We start from the raw sequence: 15,373 nt of genomic DNA, 5'->3' as shown, positions 1-15,373 counted from the left end.
TAATATAACTTGACATTAATCTAAACCAGAAGAGCAGCTAAAGATTTCAGAGTACCAACATAGGCCCAAACAATTGTTCCTATAACCATAGTTTGAGAACCGCTGCCTCAGCCTTGGATCTAATGAGTCTTTTTCATGGGACATCGAACAGTGCGAAAAGTGTCAACCGTGTGAACTACAACACAGACAAAAGGAAGTCTTGACTTCTTACATCAAGGTTGAATGCAACAGAACAAAGAATAAATATAACAGTAAAATAACACTGATGCCACACACACAATATAGATCCATAAGGCTTTAGAGTTTATAGGACGTCCATTTCAAAGTAGTCACTTGACAGAATGTTATCAAACTCAATGTGAAACTCAGGGTATGAGCTGTATGTACAGGGCACTTCCAGAGTAGCTCCACATGTGTAACCAATAGGCCTCCTGTTTAGCCCAGTCTCAACATTAAAACACACCATTATTTTGCTGACACAAATGACAGAAGCACCAGTGCAGAATCTGAGGATTTGGCCTGCTTTAGATTGGTCTGCATTTTTAATATAACGCTGCAGATAATTAAATGTTGTCTGCTCTCATTGGGACAGCATTACATTTGTGGTTTCTAACAGTTGTGCCACTCGTTTGCCTGTTGGCTGTTTAGAGTCATACAGGCAGAGCACACTAGTTTTGTCTGACAGTTTTTGCTGTACCTGTGCCATGGGTATGGCAAAACAGTCAATAACGTATTTAGGTTCCTGTAAGATTGCTTTATGTGCCATTGTTTCAATAGCTGCCTTAAAGTTGTTCTTTGGAGGGAGGGAATGAGACCCCATTCTAGTGAACAAATCCATCAGATCATCTTCATTACTGTCATCCATTGTACCCTGAAGGGCACTTTCCACAGCTGATCTTTCAACTAAAGGGAGATAGTTAAGGAATGAGGATATTAAAATGTCTTCATCAACATAGTCAATGCCATGAATGCAGGCTAAAATGAAAGCCTTGCAGAGCCTCACAGGTAGCACACCATGGTCAAGTAGTCCTTTCACCCAGATCCTACTCACAGCCTGCCACTCACTATCCCAGAAATCTGGCCTCAATCTGGGGACCCGTTCATCTTCCCCTTCACAGTAGTCTAGAAAATGTTCCCAGAAAGCTGTGTAAATTTCTCTAGAGACTCCATCATCATCAACAGCTTTTTCATTTACAATGACCATTTTAAGATTGATATTCATTATCTTGCTATCCATAAAGACAGACAAAAGATCATCAACAACCTTGATTCTGCGAACTGATATACATTGTGAGTTCCCTGAATTTTCCAAATTGTCAGCTGTAGATGATGGGGAGAGCTGGCTGCTTGAATCTAAAGGCAAATCAGGTGGTCCGGGAAGTTGTCCATTGTCCTAAAATACAAAGAAAATTCTTATAAACAAAATATTCATCATAACAATCCCACATGATTAGCCAAAAGTAATGTCAACAAATGCAGGTTCTGTTTTGTAACAGAATACAAAGAAATAAATTATTTATTTTTAAACATAGATCCTTAATACAGTCGGTATGTTGTCTATTCTGGCCTCTAGTTAGTGAACCTAGTATCTTCATCTGGTTTAGATTCATAAATCTGATCTCAGCATGAAAGAATCTGTCTGGGATTAACATGAGAGTCAAAAATATGTGAACAGCGTAAAACCACTGATGAAATTCTGGGATAAACTCACTTAATTGCTTAATGAATAATACTATAATCAGGTTGTGAGCTTGATCATCAGACTGGCAGTTATAAGTAAAGTTCACATGTCTTCCTTGTGTTACAGTGGGACAGTGTAATTGCCAATAGTCACTATAATTGCCTATAGTCACTGGATGTTAGTGATCTGTCCTTGGCCAATGTCCATGTTGTATGATGTAAGATGGTTAATAGGGTAGGCTTTAGTAAGGAGATAAATGTATATTTAAAAGCATGTGTGTAGGGCTGAAACGATTAGTCGAGTAACTCGAATAATTCGATTACAAAAAATGTTCGAGGCAAATTCTGTGCCTCGAAGCTTCGTTTAACGTTGTAGTACATATGCCAGGCCTGTGTGTGGCGCTGCAATGTCCACAGGAAAAAAACAGAATTAGACTAGAGCATAACAGCTAATGAAATTAGCAATGATAGCTACCGCTTTCTAGCGTGACACAGAGTAAAATAAAGCCTTTCAAGAGATAGATGGTCCACGTGGATCATCTGAAATAGACTTACTGTGCATTTAAAGCGAAGCAGTGTGTTTGTGTAGTTTTAAAAAAACACATGGTCTGCTCTGCGTGGGGAGGGACGGTGGCTGGCTGCTCTCTGCCCGGTGTGAGGGGCTCTCAGACCGGGCGAGTCACAGCTCTGTCCCCGGCTACATTGACAAACAGCAGAAGTCCACTCTTTCTTCTGTTTCCCTCAGACTCACACTGTTTGACAACACACAACACTTCATAAACACGGTGAATTAAATAAAATAATAATAATAATAAAATAACTGACTGCGAGGCTGCATGTTCAACCTCCAGCTGAAATGCATTTGCTGAATTGCAGAGAGGGGGGGGAATCACACAGGGACCCAGTGGCCAAAAATGGCAAACATTTGCTCAAAATCAAAACTTAAAATCAAAATGGCCGACTTCCTGTCGATATTTTACCATGACAGTAAGAGACTTTTTCGTGCGTCCTGGCATGGTAAATATGTGTACCAAATTTCGTGAGGCTATGATGAAAAAAGCCCAATGCAGAGTGAGAATAATAATAATAATAATAATAATAAAAAAAATAATAATAATAATAAACAGCGCAATTACAATAGGGTCCTCGTAGGACGTTGCCTACTCGGGCCCTAATAAATAATAATAATAATAATAATAATAATAATAACTAGGACTGCAAGCAGTCATATACGGGCCCTTGTTCCGCGCAACCACCTACCCAGGCCACTGGGTGCCCTTGTGACCACATGTGGGCATGTGCATGCAGGGGCAACCACTCATCAGACAGTTAAAATTTTAAACAAATCACACAATGCTTCAAGGAGTTATGACATGTTGATTGTTCATCCACTAGGGGGCCCTCAGTGTACAAACAGAGGGGCTGGGTGTGTTCAGGGGCCAACTGTCATCATACATGTGAAGTTTCAAGTCAATCAAGCATAGCATGAAGGAGTTATGTTTTGATGTTCCATGGCGAAGGGTCAAAATGGCGGCACCATAGCGGCCACATCCTTCAACAGAGAGAAAAGCTTTCGATAACTTTTGGTCAGTATCATCTCTGGATGCTGTCAAAGAAATCTGAAGTGCATTGGACAAAATCCCTAGGAGGAGTTTTTTCAAATACAACATGTAGAAATCAGGCCAAAAAGAGAAGAAAATTCAAAATGGCCGACTTCCTATTTGGAGTAGACTCATGGTGCAAGACACGTTTTTGTACGTCTATGCAAGTCACACATGTGTACCAATTTTCATCTCCCTACTCCAAAAAAACCCCTATGGGGAGGGGTTTTGGAAAGTTTCAAGGGGGCGCTATTGAGGCACTTTGCTCCGCCCATGGGCGATGCCCCTATGAATTGTAAGAGGTTGTCGTGCTTGACCTGTGTTTCAATTTTCATAATGATATGACAAAATTAAAGCCGTCAAAAGGAAGAACGTAATTTCATGGCGATTGGGCAATATTCGGCACGCCGCCACATGGATGCCGTTACTCATAACTTCACGGCGATCATCGTCTACGTTCACCAAGTTGTTCTGCATGTTTTAGAAGTGGAAGGAAGTTGATGGGGTTAAATATGTGACTTCAGTACCTGTTTAAGTATAATGTTCATATGGCGAAGGGTCAAAATGGCGGCACCATAGCGGCCACACCCTTCGACATACAGAAAAGCTTTCGATAACTTTTGGTCAGTATCATGTCTGGGTGATCTGGAAGAAATTTGAAGTGCATTGGACAAAATCCCTAGGAGGAGTTCGTTCAAATACAACATGTGGAAATCACGCCAAAATGAGAACAAAATTCAAAATGGCTGACTTCCTGTTTGGAGTAGACCCATGGTGCAAGAGACTTTTTGGTACGTCTATGCAAGTCACACGTGTACCAATTTTCATCTCCCTACTCCAAAAAAACCCCTATGGGGAGGGGGTTTTGAAAGTTTCAAGGGGGCGCTATTGAGGCATTTTGCCCCGCCCATGGGCGACGCCCCTATGAATTATAAGAGGTTGTCGTGCTCGACCTGTGTATCAATTTTCATGATGATGTGACAAAATTAAAGCCGTCAAAAGGAAGAACGTAATTTCATGGCGAATGGGCAATATTCGGTACGCCGCCACACGGACGCCGTTACTCGTAAAGTAAAAATAGGACATTTCCCGCCACCACCGGGGGGTGCTATGGCGCAGGTGGGAACTTAAGATATGTAGACGTTCAGAGCGGAGCCCTCATCATGTCCAGCAAGTTTGAAGGATCTACGATGAAGTATGTGGGCGTGACAGCCGTTCGAAGTGAAATGGCGTGCTCCGAAAAGCTCGCCAAAGTTTGACGACCCCTAGCAGCCACGCCTTTTGACTTAATTAGAATCTTTTGATAACTTTTGATCACCATTGTGTTGTGATGATTTTGACCAAATTTGAAGTCGATCGGATGAAATCCCTAGGACGAGTTTGTTCAAATGTAAGTAGTGGAAACGGCCAAAAATGGCAAAAATTTGCTCAAAATTGAAACTTAAAATCAAAATGGCCGACTACCTGTCGCTATTTCACCATGACAGTAAGAGACTTTTTCGTGCGTCCTGGCATGGTAAATATGTGTACCGAATTTCGTGAGGCTATGACGAAAAAAGCCCAATGTGGAGGGGTTTTTGAAAATTTCTAGGGGGCGCTATTTCGCGATTTTTCTGCGACCATGTGCGAGGCCCCCAAAATATCGAATTTCGGATCCGGCCGGACGACTTTGGAAAGTTTGATGAGTTTTTGAGCATGGGAAGAGGCTGAAATTTCAATTTCAAGAGTGAGAATAATAATAATAATAACAACTAGGACTGCAAGCAGTCATATACGGGCCCTCGTTCCGCGCAACCGCCTACCCAGGCCACTGGGTGCCCTTGTGACCACATGTGGGCATGTGCATGCAGGGGCAACCACTCATCACACAGTTAAAATTTTAAACAAATCACACAATGCATCAAGGAGTAATGACATGTTGATTGTTCATCCACTAGGGGGCGCTCAGTGTACAAACAGAGGGGCTGGGTGTGTTCAGGGGTCAACCGTCATCACACATGTGAAGTTTCAAGTCAATCAGGCAAAGCATGAAGGAGTTGCCCCTCCCTGAGCCTGGTTCTGCTGGAGGTTTCTTCCTGTTAAAAGGGAGTTTTTCCTTCCCACTGTAGCCAAGTGCTTGCTCACAGGGGGTCGTTTTGACCGTTGGGGTTTTACATAATTATTGTATGGCCTTGCCTTACAATATAAAGCGCCTTGGGGCAACTGTTTGTTGTGATTTGGCGCTATATAAAAAAAAATTGATTGATTGATTGACTTGATGTTCCATGGCAAAGGGTCAAAATGGCGGCACCATAGCAGCCACACCCTTCAACATAGAGAAAAGCTTTCGATAACTTTTGGTCAGTATCATCTTCGGATGCTGTCAAAGAAATTTGAAGTGCATTGGCGAAAATCCCTAGGAGGAGTTCATTCAAATACAACATGTGGAAATCACGCCAAAATGAGAAGAAAATTCAAAATGGTCGACTTCCTGTTTGGAGTAGACCCATGGTGCAAGAGACTTTTTTGTACGTCTATGCAAGTCACACATGTGTACCAATTTTCATCTCCCGACTCCAAAAAAACCCCTATGGGGAGGGTTTTTTGAAAGTTTCAAGGGGGTGCTATTGAGGCATTTTGCCCCGATGGGGGACGCCCCTATGAATTGTAAGAGGTTGTCGTGCTCGACCTGTGTATCAATTTTCATGATGATGTGACAAAATTAAAGCTGTCAAAAGGAAGAACGTAATTTCATGGCGAATGGGCAATATTCGGCACGCCGCCACACGGACGCCATTACTCGTAATTTCACGGCGATCATCGCCTACGTTCACCAATTTATTGTGGATGTTTTAGAAGTGGAATGAAGTTGATTGGGTTAAGTATGTGACATAAGGACCTCTTAAAGTAAAAATAGGACATTTCCCGCCACCACCGGGGGACGCTATGGCGCAGATGGGAACTTAAGATATGTAGACATTCAGGGCGGCGCCCTCATCATGTTCAGCAAGTTTGAAGGATCTATGATGAAGTATGTGGGCGTGACAGCCGTTCGAAGTGAAATGGCTTGCTCCGAAAAGCTCGCCAAAGTTTGACGACCCCTAGCAGCCACGCCTTTTGACTTAATTAGAATCTTTTGATAACTTTTGATCACCATTGTGTTGTGATGATTTTGACCAAATTTGAAGACAATCGGATGAAATCCCTAGGACGAGTTCGTTCAAATGTAAGTAGTGGAAATGGTCAAAAATGGCAAAAATTTGCTCAAAATCGAAACTTAAAATCAAAATGGCCAACTTCCTGTCAATATTTCACCATGACAGTAAGAGACTTTTTTGTGCGTCCTGGCATGGTAAATGTGTGTACCGAATTTCGTGAGGCTACGACAAAAAAAGCTCAATGCGGAGGGGTTTTTGAAAATTTCTAGGGGGCGCTATTTCACGATTTTTCTGCGACCATGTGCGAGGCCCCCAAAATATCGAATTTCGGATCCGGCCGGACGACTTTGGAAAGTTTGGTGAGTTTTTGAGCATGGGAAGAGGCCGAAATTTCCATTTCAAGAGTGAGAATAATAATAAATAATAATAATAATAAATAATAATAATAATAATAATAATAATAAACAGCGCAATTACAATAGGGTCCTCGTAGGACGTTGCCTACTCGGGCGCTAATAATAAATAATAATAATAATAATAAACAGCGCAATTACAATAGGGTCCTCGTATCGGGCCCTAATAATAATAAATAATAATAATAAACAACGCAATTACAATAGGGTCCTCGTAGGACGTTGCCTACTTGGGCCCTAATAATAATAATAATAATAATAATAAACAATGCAATTACAATAGGGTCCTCGTAGGATGTTACCTACTCGGGCCCTAAAAATGGTTACATTTTATAAGTTGAAGAAAACAAAACAGAAAGCCACATCCCATCGCCATTTCAACAAAATGCCAACACTTTGGCACAGTGACATTGTGTCATTGCTTAGGGAGAGCCCTGGATAGGGCCGGTTTTGCCTATAGGCGAAGTAGGCGATCGCCTAGGGCGCAGAGCTGGTAGGGGCGCAAACTTGTGAAAAAAAAAATCCTAATTTGAAAATAACATAAAATTAGCCCCTATAAAAATAAGGGAAAAGTTGTAAATATCTTGGTAAATGTTATATAACACATACATTTTAGGGCTGCAGCTATCGATTATTTTAGTAATCGAGTATTCTATTGATTATTCTGCCGATTAATCGAGTAATAGAATAAAAAGTACATTTGCGTTTTTAAACATCAATAGTCCAGGGCTCTCCCTAAGCAATGGCACAATGTCACTGCGCCAAAGTGTTGAAATTTTGCTGAAATGGCGATGGGATGTGGCTTTCTGTTTTGTTTTCTCCAACTTGTAAAATGTTACCATTTTTAAGTTTTGTTTTTTTTTATTTTTTATAAAGGTTGATGGACTGGGTCCCTGTGTGATTTTTTTTTTATTTTTTTTTATCCCTCTTTCTCTGCAATTCAGCAGATGCATTTCAGCTGGAGGTTGAACATGCAAGCCTGACAGTTTTTTAAGTTATTATTTTATTTAAGTTACTGTGTTTGTGAAGTGTTGTGTGTTGCTCAAAAAAGCAAAAATTAAAAAGTCAAACACTCAGTGTGAGTCTGAGCAAAACACAGAAGAAAGAGTGGACTTCTGCTGTTTGTCAATGTAGCCGGGGACAGAGCTGTGACTCGCCCGGTCTGAGAGCCTCTCACACTATGCTGAGAGAGACAGCAGCCGGCCACCGGGTCAATAGTCCCTCCCCACGTAGAGCAAACTGTGCTTTTTTAAAAATAGACAAACACACTGCTTCGCTTTAAAGTAGACCTGCATTTTTTTCAATGCAGGTCTCCTTTAAATGCACAGTAAGTCTATTTCAGATGATCAGCGTGGACCATCTTTCTCTTAAAAGGCTTTATTTTACTCTGTCATGTTGGAAAGTGGTAGCTACCATTGCTAATTTGATTAGCTGTTATGCTCCAGTCTTCTTCTGTTTTTTTTTTCCTGTGGACGTTGCAGCGCCACACACAGGTCTGGCATATGTACTACAACGTTAAATGAAGCTTTGAGGCACAGAATTTGCCTTGAACATTTTTTGTAATTGAATTATTCGAGTTACTCGACTAATTGTTTCAGCCCTAATACATATACTTCATTTGTTGTCTTAATATGATATGCATTGATAATAATATTGATATTTAATTGTGCTGACTTTTAGGTAGCAATGGAAGGTAAACCTGGAAAATGGCCTTCAGGTGCTATGTACAGAAAAAAAACAGGCAGAAAGAGCTAAAGAATTAGCTAAACAAGAGGGCTCCTTACATAGATATCTTGCGAAACCAGTTGCCTCTGCCAATCCAGCCTCTGTCACTTCAGCAGTAGACAGCACAGTTTGAGGTGGTAGAGACCACAAGAAGAAGGAAAAAGAAGCGCCAGTTTGATTACGAAGCTGAAGATGAAATCATTGAAGACCCAACATTTAAATTCAAGATTGAATTCTACTATGCTGTGCTGGACACAGCAATTACCTCTATTGAAGAGAGGTTTAAGCAGATGGAAGTCCACACAGCTCTGTTTGGGTTCCTATATGAGATAGGTGATCTTGTAAGCATGCCAGTCAAAAAGATCCTAGAGTCCTGCAAGGCACTTGAAAGGGCTCTGAGTGATGATAACAACAAGTCCAGAGACATAGATGCAGAAGAACTGTGTGGAGAATTGCAAGCAATCACAAGAAGACTGCCAAGGTCACACATGAGCCCCCAGGAAGTGTTGGGTTTCATGATGCAAAACAAGCTACTGGACACACTTCCTAATGTGGCAGTAGCACTGCGAATCTTACTGACCCTGCAAGTGTCAGTAGCAACAGGAGAGCGTAGCTTTTCAAAGCTTAAACTAATTAAAAACTCCGCTCAACCATGAGCCAGGAAAGATTAGTTGGATTAGCCACTATATCTATTGAGCATGTTCTAGCATCTGAGCTAGACACCAAACAACTTGTAGCAAAATTTGCTAAGCTCAAGGCCGGAAAAGTTCATTTTTAAGGCTGATAACATGAACCATTACTATTGACTAAGATAACTGTGAGCATAGACACTTTTCTGTGACTCTTTGAGCTAGTGTGCAAAGCTTTACTAACAGTTAATTAGAAATATTAACCTTCTTGATGTTCTTGTCAAATAATTCTTACAGAAATTTATTACATATTTTGAGTGCAATTCACTAGAAATTCATTCTCATAAGGCACTATTACATAATAATATGACAATGTTTAAAAGGCATATAAAAGATTGAATCTAGTAACATGTATTTGCATTTATATGTATGTTGTATTCAGTTATAAAAATCACTAACTTTTGATGATATAGGCCTACAGTATACATGTACATGACTGCCATAGTGTTGCAGCCCTTCAGGCCTTGTCATCCGCGCCAGAAGGGGGCGCAATAATGTTCTTTGCCTAGGGCACATAATAGGCTATAACCAGCCCTGGCCCTGGACTGTCGATGTTGTTTAAAAACGCAAAAGTACTTTTTATCCGATTACTCGATTAATCGGCAGAATAATCGATAGAATACTTGATTACTAAAATAATTGATAGCTGCAGCCCTACATGTGTGCAAACCTATCTCAAACATTTGCAAAGTACTGAAAGTGACATCTGGTATTTGCTGTGTGTAGAATCATGCTGTGATGATGCATGCAGTTTACCTGTACATTTTGGACTGATTCCTCTGCGGACTGCTTCTGTACAGTATACAGGTCATCAGACAGCTGGAAATGTAAGCCTTTCAGCAGTAATTCACTGTGCTGGGAACTCTGAGGGATTGACAAAGTGTTAATTAATTCACTTATTACATACAATTATACTCGTAATTCTGAAAAAGTATTCTACAAATTTCAACAGAATGTATTTTTTAATGTTTCCTACTGGAAAGTAATCAATAATAATGAAATCACGTTTTTCTAGGCTCCATTTTATTTTTATAACACTATTAATATTTTTGCCTCTTGCCTTATGATCTTACTTTTTTTTTTTTTTTTACATTACGTTACCTGTGTTCATACTCTTGGTCACAATTCAGTGTGATCACAACTACGTTGTCATCACTTTCTCTGCTGGTGTGATCTTCTGGGTCCCATTCCACAGTTTCATCCATTCCTAGAACCTCAAAACCTTCAGAACACCCTTCGTTAGGTTGTAATTGTTTGGAACCTTTGGGATAGATGGTCAAATCACTATTTTAGAAAAAAATGACAGATAACTAAGTATTCAGAACGTTCATCATAAGCACTTAATTTTCCTGCTGTGACTGGTGTGTGTTGGGGTTGAACAAAGATTATGTAATCTCTCTGGACTTTGAGAAGCCACAGTCTCAGATGTTCTATGTTTTCTTGAAATTGGATGTAGTACTGGAAAATCCACAGCCTATAGCAAAAAAACAAAAAAGCCCTTAAATATTATAGCATAGTATAATGTTTTATTAGTTGCTAGTAAATAGTCACTGTTTTTGACATACACCTACAGGTAGACCTTCTAAAGTTTAAACAGATTTCAATATGATAATTTTATTTTTCAAATCCACCTGTTCCTCATTGTCACTATCAGATGACGATCTCAGTTCCAGCACATCTCCAGTGGGATCACTGACATCATGTACAGCGGCCTGCAGATCTTCTTCCTCACTGAAAACCTCAGAAGAAAAACCTCCATCTTCATCCACTTCTGCTTCTTTTGAGCAAAGATAAAATCTAAGCAGCCTCAGTTTGATTTGTTCATAGATTGCCAACAGTGTCCTCCATAGGTATCTGGTTTCTTTTAAAATCACAGATAGTGAAAGTAAAGTCCTCAACAGGTCCTTTCGTTGAATTCCCGTTTGGAAAAAATAGTCCTTTTGCCATTTCCAAAATCTGGGCAACAGTTGTTTTTTCCACTGTTGTATGTCTCGTACCACCACCATTTCTGGTCCTCACTTGATGATATTGGTTACTGCTAAAATGAAGCCACCCAACTTCAATCTTCCTGGTAGTCTTCTCAGCTGAGGTATTCCCGGATCGTGTCATGTCCTTTTTAGTTTGTGGTGCATTTAGTGTGTCAGTGAGTGCTCTTTTTGTTTTTGATTTCATTTTCCGTGTTCCAGTTTTTTCTTTCAGTCTCTGAAGTAGAATGTCTTTGTCAGTGTTGGTGCTGCTATTTCTTTGGCGGCAAAAGGAAAGGGTGGCAACTCTATCACCATATGAGGGGAGATATTTAGCCATTTGCTCATCCGTCATGATGGTCAGCACTGCCTTATCAATCTGCAAAATACACAAGAAACACATACACATAGGCTTGTTAGAACAAAAGAAAATAAGATATATACCTCAATAAAAGATAAGTAGACTGTTCTATGCCACACTGATCCTAGAACACAATAATCAGAGTTCATACAGAGGAGGTTTTCAGCTAGTTATGTAATAAAGTACCAAAATATATATTTATCTATGGATAGTGTAGTGAGTGTAACTGTAAATTGAAGCCTTCTCTTTTTAGTGGGCATACATCTTTGTGCCTGTTTTGCTAGGGCAGCATGTATCTTTAAGAAGGTGGAACAAACAGAATTGTAATTTTCTGTAAGTCATAGCTACCAGCGATCAAATGAACGTTCTTTACCATTCATTTTAATAAGGGAGTAAACTAAAAACATTAAATACAACGTTCTGGAACAGCAAAAATATATATATATTTGTTCTCAATACATTTGTGAAATAATCCACTGAATTGTTAGCTTCAAGATCTGCCAGTCTGTCACACTTTCTAAAGTTGAGAAAGTAGGATTTGTGTAGAGTGGTGGGTTAAAGCTGAGCAGACACCGACAAACTATTTGTGGTTGTCAACATTTCTATAAGTGCTTGTCCAGTAAAACCTAAAAATAAAGAAAGCAATTTTATTTAGCTTTTAGCACATTGCGGCTGTGGCTGCTCTTGAGACCCTAGTAGCGCAGCAGCCATAACCGCTGAACGAAAATGTGCACCATATGTCTAGTACCAGCTTTTTGTTGTGTTTACTATAAAGCGAATAAAAGGTCTGATTTGTTGTTAATCTATGTCTCCCATGTCTATGATGGTCTACCATCGATCTCCTCTGTAGTCGAGTGCCTAAAGTCCGTTAGAAATAGTACTGTTTGTAGCTAGTTAGTGGTAGTAATGTAACATTCATTTTAAAGTTATGTAATTTAAAATATACACAATAAGATAGTATCTCATTTGCCTTGAGGCTACAACGTTAGCGCTAGTTTTCACCTACACGCTCTTTCATTGTCCGCTAATGTTAAACTAGATTGCCATTAATGAGCAAATTTAAAATGTGCCATAATCACGTGAACATTTGTCACCTTGTCCCTTTGCATACGGATGATATCCTCTTTAGGGATCTGTCGTGACTCTAGAAACTGCAGGACATCCTCCTCCATGGCTGCTCCTGTCAACTGACCCGGAAACACTATAAAAACAGGAAGCACTTTGTTTTCTCAGGATAACGCAAAACTTTCTCAAGATATCACAAAAATTATTATTTTTTTTTTCCCTCACCTAATTTTTTTCCCCACCATGTCCCCTGGGAGGCTCACTAGATTTTACATATTTTTAAAGTCAACTGGGAAAACTAAATTGTGATGTTTTATATGATGATTTAATCAAAGTGTGCCACCCATGCGTAGTGTAACAGGAATTTAATTTTTTGTGATTTTAATTTTGTTTAATCAGCCTACTTGAATCGGATCATCATAACAGATTTTATGAATTTGACCCTTCACAAAAAGTGCGTTGACCTTTCCACATTTTCGGTCATTGTGACATAATGCAAGGTCAAAAATAGGTCAAACTATATATTTTTGAACTCTACTCGTCAAGACGAGTAATTTGATATGCATATCAAAAGAATTGGACACTTTTTAATTTTGAGACAAAAATGGGGGTTTTTGGCCCAAAAATGGCCAAAAAATTATTTTTATTTTTGGCATCGCCCCTGATGTGAAACCTTACTATATAAGGACTTGATCTAGCATAGATGCCTGCTTGTAACAAAAAATGCCAAAAAAAATTTTTTTGGAAGCACTTTTCTGCCTTCTGGAGAGCATTGAAGATGCAACATGGCTAGGTCTTCCAGCATGACAATGATCCCAAACACACCGCTCAGGTAATGAAGGAGTGGCTCTATAAAAGGCATTTCAAGGTCCTGGAGTGGCCAAGCCAGTCTCCAGACGACAACCCCATAGAAAATTTGTTGAGGGAGTTGAAAGTCCGTGTTGCCCAGCGACAGCCCCAAAACATCACTACTCTAGAGGAGATCTGCATGGAGGAATGGGCCAAAATACCAGCTACAGTGTGTGCAAACCTGCTGAAGACTTATAGGAAACGTTTGACCTCTGTCATTGCCAACAAAGATTATGTTACAAAGTATTGAGCTGAACTTTTGTTATTGACCAAAAAGTTATTTTCCACCATAATTTACAAATAAATTCTTTAAAAATCCTACAATGTGATTTCCTGGATTTTTTTTTCTCATTTTGTCTCTCACAGTTGAAGTGTATGTTGAAAATTACAGACCCCTCTCATCTTTCTAAGTAGGAGAACTTGCACAATCAGGGACTGACTAAATACTTTTTTTTTTAACCCCACTGTATAATATATATATATATATATATATATATATATATATATATATATATATATATATATATATATATATATATATATATATATATATATATATATAGACAGTTCTCAAAAACTGAGTGACTGTGCAAGAAGAAGAAGAGTGAGGAAAGCCACCAAGACACCCAGAAAACCCAGAAGAAGCTATAGGCTTCTGTGGCTGTGATTGGAGAAATTGTGCATAGGGCATATTTTGCATTTTGTATCCCCAGTTATCCAGCTTCATGATGAAGTGGAATAGAGGAGGATTTTCTGAAAAAGAAGACCTGAAAGTTTAGCTACAAAAACTCCCAGAAGGTACATCTGAGATGCAAGCCTGGATTTGATCTGTTTTGGTGAAAAAATATTCTTCTCCGCTTGACTCCATTATGTAAAGTAGAGCTTTATATACTCAACAAAAATATAAACGCAACACTTTTGGTTTGCTCCCATTTGTATGAGACAAACTCAAGATCTAAAACTTTTTCCACATACACAATATCACCATTTCCCTCAAATATTGTTCACAAACCAGTCTAAATCTGTGATAGTGAGCACTTCTCCTTTGCTGAGATAATCCATCCCACCTCACAGGTGTGCCATATCAAGATGCTGATTAGACACCATGATTAGTGCACAGGTGTGCCTTAGACTGCCCACAATAAAAGGCCACTCTGAAAGGTGCAGTTTTGTTTTATTGGGGGGGGATACCAGTCAGTATCTGGTGTGACCACCATTTGCCTCATGCAGTGCAACACATCTCCTTCGCATCATCCGTGAAGAGAACACCTCTCCAACGTGCCAAACGCCAGCGAATGTGAGCATTTGCCCACTCAAGTCGGTTACGACGACGAACTGGAGTCAGGTCGAGACCCCGATGAGGACGACGAGCATGCAGATGAGCTTCCCTGAGACGGTTTCTGACAGTTTGTGCAGACATTCTTTGGTTATGCAAACCGATTGTTTCAGCAGCTGTCCGAGTGGCTGGTCTCAGACGATCTTGGAGGTGAACATGTTGGATGTGGAGGTCCTGGGCTGGTGTGGTTACACGTGGTCTGCGGTTGTGAGGCTGGTTGGATGTACTGCCAAATTCTCTGAAACACCTTTGGAGACGGCTTATGGTAGAGAAATGAACATTCAATACACGAGCAACAGCTCTGGTTGACATTCCTGCTGTCAGCATGCCAACTGCACGCTCCCTCAAATCTTGAGACATCTGTGGCATTGTGCTGTGTGATAAAACTGCACCTTTCTTATAATTGCCTTGAACAAGTGTGAAGTATTTTAAATTGCCTGTTTGTGTCTGTGTGTTATACAAACCCCCCCCCCAAAAAAGCCTTTTAATGAGTACTTTCTGTCCACTCGGTATTTGTACGAGTTGCTTTTGACATAAATGAGATACTCAGCCA

General features: G+C 39.9%; 1 long non-coding RNA gene across 1 annotated transcript; it reads right to left on the bottom strand.

The window, feature by feature from the left end:
- Positions 1-612: 612 nt before the first annotated feature.
- Positions 613-12,763, bottom strand: LOC117528614. The gene is made up of 6 exons (XR_004565836.1): positions 12,665-12,763; positions 10,877-11,588; positions 10,347-10,719; positions 10,002-10,109; positions 2,236-2,432; positions 613-1,393 (listed from the first exon to the last, which is right to left on the bottom strand). It is a non-coding gene; the product is annotated as an uncharacterized LOC117528614 (long non-coding RNA).
- Between the last annotated feature and the right edge of the window lie 2,610 nt (positions 12,764-15,373).

Source organism: Thalassophryne amazonica, chromosome 16 (genome assembly GCF_902500255.1).
Source record: "Thalassophryne amazonica chromosome 16, fThaAma1.1, whole genome shotgun sequence".
NCBI classification, from domain to species: domain Eukaryota; kingdom Metazoa; phylum Chordata; class Actinopteri; order Batrachoidiformes; family Batrachoididae; genus Thalassophryne; species Thalassophryne amazonica.
This window is presented reverse-complemented; position numbering and strand designations above follow the sequence as displayed.